Here is a 4696-nt window from a genome sequence, read left to right on the forward strand (position 1 = left end):
CAGGTTTCTAAAGCAGAATTCACAGTAGGAAATGGTGACCGGCTCAGCGGTTTGGTCTGGGGTGGAGCCATGAAGTTTTGACCCAGCTGCAGCCCCAAATCCAAACTTCCTCACTATTTGGGGGATACGTGGAGAGGAATTCTGGTTCAGTAATTAAAGCAAAAATGGCTGGGGAAAAATGGATCTTGCTTCTGGTTTAATGGGAGCTTGGGGCAAAGGGTCCAGGTGACTCAAACACCCTGATGGTACAGTGTTACCCCTTTTTGACCCAAGCAGTTAGCCAGTTTTTGGGGTCCTGTGGGGTACAATTAGGAGCAGAAATGGATGATGAGTCTGGTATTTCTCTGTTGTTTATTTACAAAGAATGTACAAAAGCCTGTTTTGGTTGGGGGTTTTTTTGTTTTGTGTTTAAATACAAGGACTCAATAACAGGAGACAGTTTCTTAGCTCACAGTTCCAAGTAGGGTGACCAGATGTCCCAAGTTTATAGGGACAGTCCCGATTTTTGGGTCTTTTTTTTATATAGGCTTCTATTACCCCGCACCCCCATCCTGATTTTTCACTTTTGGTGTCTGGTCACCCTAGTTCCAAGCCCCTTTCCAGCTAGCGCTTAGCCCAAAAGCACTCTCTCAACCTTTTTTCAGGGTCATGTTCTCCTGTGACTGTATCCTTAGCTTTATGCTGCTTCTTTCTCAGCTTCTCGCTTGTGTTTCTCACTGTTGCTCTCACACATAGACTCACAAGCTCCATCAGTCAATGCTCCAGCCCCTGCATTTACTCTGTCAGTCCCCAGGGAAACCACTTGGTCCACGTGGTTCAGCTTCTACTCAGAAGCTACATGTGGCTAAGGTCAGGTTTGAGTGGTGTTCCCATTGTTTCAGCGAGGTGCTGCCATAAAGGTGCTCAGTTGCTTATCTTAAATGAGAGGGAGCTGTACACCTACATGGGAGGAAGCTGTTAGAGCAGGAGTGGGTAAACTTTTTGGCCTGAGGGCCACATTGGGGTTGCAAAACTGTATGGAGAGTCGTGTAGGGAAGGCTGTGCCTCCCCAAACAGCCTGGCCCCCCACCCCCATCCAACCCCTGCGCCCAGTCCCCTGACTGCCCCCCTGACCCATATCCACATCCCCACCCCCTGACAAGCCCCCCGGAACCCCATGCCTATCCACCACCCCCTGTTCCCTGTCCCCCATCCACACACCCCACCCTCTGACAGGCCCCCCTCAGGACTCCCATGTTTATCCAACCCCCGCCCTCAACCTCTACCCTTTTCCAATCCCCCGGCCCCAGCCACCTTACCATGCCTCTCAGAGCAGTATGTCTGGCTGCAGGAGGGCACAATCCCACTGCCCAGAGCACTGCTCGCACAGCAGCATGGCTGCAGAGCAGGGGGAACAGCGGGGCAGGGGCCAGGGGCCAGCCTCCCCAGCCGGGAGCTCAGGGGCCAGGCAGGACGGTCCCACTGGCCCGTAGTTTGCCCAGTCTGTGTTAGAGCTTCAACAAACTCTAACACAACCCATAATAATATGCATAGGCGTGTAAGCAGGGTCTGAATGAGCTCTCCCCTGACATCTAGTGATGAGCTGGGGGAAAAGACTTCAGGAACAGACCATATTTGCATAAACACACCTACTCTGCCTCAGTATTCAGCAGAGGGAGCTGCTTCGCCAAAGTGATCAATTTTGGATGGTGTTGGATTACAAATCACTTTAGTGTTGTTATCCTGATTGTATGAGCGAAGGACAGCAGAACAGTCCTTAGCCAATCTGAACCTCCCTTGCTACGCAGGGTGTAGGGATACCAAATCCCAGTGAAAGTGAGAGGGGAGAGAAAGATGTTCCTACTTGGTGGTGTGGATTTTGCCTAAGGAGTCCTAGGCAGAATTTGACCCTTCTCTTTCCACCATTTAGACTGATTAGGCTCAATTGAGCATCATCCTTTCATTCAGTGATCAGGAGAGCTGAAATCACTGATTAGACATTTGCTGAGCCTTAGATCTGCTGTGGGGCAGTGTTGCAGCATAAGAGACGGCACCATCTGCACTAACGGTTAGTTTCCCCACTACTCTCTGACATCACGGAGAGCTGGGTTAAGTGGTGGAACCTCAGGACTTGATGTTGCAGCAGAAAGACAATCACAGCAGAGCGCGGCGGCAGCGGGACGCGACAATGGGACGGCAGCATTCGAGTGAACGACGGCGCAGAGACTGATGGCACAGCGGCGGCAGAGCGAATGGTGACAGCAGCAAAGGCGGTGCAGCGGCTGAAGCACTGCTCGTTACAGTGGCAGTGCAGCGGCTGAAGCACTGCTCGATGTTTTTCCTCCTGGGGCGGGAGATGAACTCATGTGAATGCACCTCTGAACTCTGGGTCTTCGCTGACCAAGGACAGCAACTGTGAGTGGGGGGCAGTGGAGGGAGAGGGGAGTGGCATATTAAAGGAACATTTGTTGTCGGACTTTCACACCACAAAGTGAGAAACTGAGGCATAGGACACTGCCCAGTGTACTCTGGGTTGGGTGTTTGCTCATGGTCATATGCCTTCGAAATGTGGCTTTGGTGTTTTCCCAAATTAATGCTGGGTTCCTTTCCCCTTTTTATTAAACCTCTTCTTTGCTATACATAGAAAAGTATTGCCTCTTAGAGGCACCATGGGCTAGTGTTTAATTTCCCCAGGTCACTGGGTGGGGGCTTGATCTGGTTCTGTTTTGTATTGTTAAGAGGAATCCCTAGATATTGAACCTGGCTCTTGTTGCTGCTGACTCCACCTGGCAGAAGGGTTACAGGAGTAAGCATGTGCTAGCTGGTTGCTTGGCATGGTATTAATCTGGCCACTAATGCATTAATTTCCTCACAGTGCATACACAGGGACTGAAGTGGAGGCCAGGAGGGCTGCTGTCTTCCCCATTGGCTGGTAGTGCTTGGGAACAGATCAAGGATGATTATCACTGCAACTGCTGAGTGTGTGATGGCTGAGTCTGATCCTTGTAAGCCTGCCCAAAACTAAAGGCCCTCCCTATCAATTGACGGAGAGGAACCACTGACCCAGGCCTCACTTGAATATGGGGGACAACAAATGAAAGAAACAGGAGCAGGAGTGAGGCCAGAGGTAAGGAATCAGGGATCCAATGCGGGATATCGAGCAGAGAACCCCCAACATCACCCACTGCTCCTCAAAGGCATCCAGGGAGTCAGTGGACACTGTCCAGAGGAACTCTGCCTGGACATATAACTGGACAAGGGAGCAGAAGTAGGACCCACAGTTGCAGAGTACCAACCCCTAATCCAGCTTCCTCCTCCCATTGTGATGAATAGCCATCTTGGCCAGTGCCAGGAGGAGGTTGATAAGGAAGTCTTGCAAATTGGTGGGGCCATGGATGGAGTGTGAGTGGATCAGGAGGTACAGGGAGAAGTGCATCCAGACCCTCAATAAGAGATTCTGGAGGAGCCAAAATGTGCATCAGGGTCTCCTATGCATCTCAAAAGGGACTGGTGTAAGAGGAATTCATGAACCACAGCAGGTACTTGTCTATGCTCACAGCTCCATGAAGGAGCCACCAGCTAATATCCCCAGCAGGCCGTGGGACCAGAGTGGATTACAGACTGGTCCACCAGGGTTCCTTCCAAGGCGCTGTGTGGAGGAAAGAGAGGGCATGGCCAGGATGTTCCTCTGCCCTAGCTATTCTACAGTGACCCAACAGCATGAGGCCCTTTGCAGCTAAAACATAAGTTTGGACAGTCCTCAAGTCTGCTCTAATCTGCCCCCCAGGTCCTGATCCAGTTGTCGCCTGCAGTCCCGGGGCAGAGGAGGCATAGGCCACCAGGCATAGTATCTGTGCTGGGTTCAGGACTGGTGCAGAGAGGAATTCCTTTCAGACTCCACAACAGGGAGAATCAGGAAGTAGGAATTATAATTATCTGGGGTTTCAAGAGAACAGTGAATGTCTCTTTGTTTTACTGACCACAAAACAAGATGTAATGCTGGAAAGTGAAAGTTATTAGCAGGGGGAGAGGAATTCACAGGCAGGAAAAATCCAATTCTGCTTGTTTCGGCCTCCTTGAGGATTCCCTGCAGAGGGTGTCATTTCCTACAGATCCTCAGCTTTCATTGAAAGTAAATTTATAGCCCTTATTGTAAAGAAACTATTTATTCTGTAATCACAGCAGTGTTACAGTTATATATCATATCATAAGATATTATTGCCCAGATCAGAGGGATTAAGTAACATGGCATGTGTGATACTGTGTTTGAAAGAGGTGTCTACATTCAACTCACCCTTTGGTGTCAAGCAAGAGTAATTCTACTTGCTGCGCTGGTATAAAACTGGCAAGAGATGGAAATGAGGTCTCAGATGTATAAAACTAGGTAAATACATGCCTGCACTCCTCAATGAAAATGTCACCAGGTTGTGGTGATAATCGGATACACTGGAATTCATCTTGATATGGGTATATATATAATAATAGGAGATATACCAATCTCCTAGAACTGGAAGGGAACTCAAAAGGTCATTGAGTCCAGCCCCCTGCCTTCACTAGCATGACCAAGTACTAATTTTTGCTCCAGATCCCAAAGTGGCCCCCTCAGGGATTGAACACACAACCCTGGGGTTGGGGTTGGGGGGGGGGCAATGCTCAAATCACTGAGCTATCCCTCCACCTTGGATCAGTCTTATTATTCCCCATTTACAGATGGGAA

Source organism: Gopherus evgoodei, chromosome 1 (assembly GCF_007399415.2).
Source record: "Gopherus evgoodei ecotype Sinaloan lineage chromosome 1, rGopEvg1_v1.p, whole genome shotgun sequence".
Classification (NCBI taxonomy): Eukaryota; Metazoa; Chordata; order Testudines; family Testudinidae; genus Gopherus; species Gopherus evgoodei.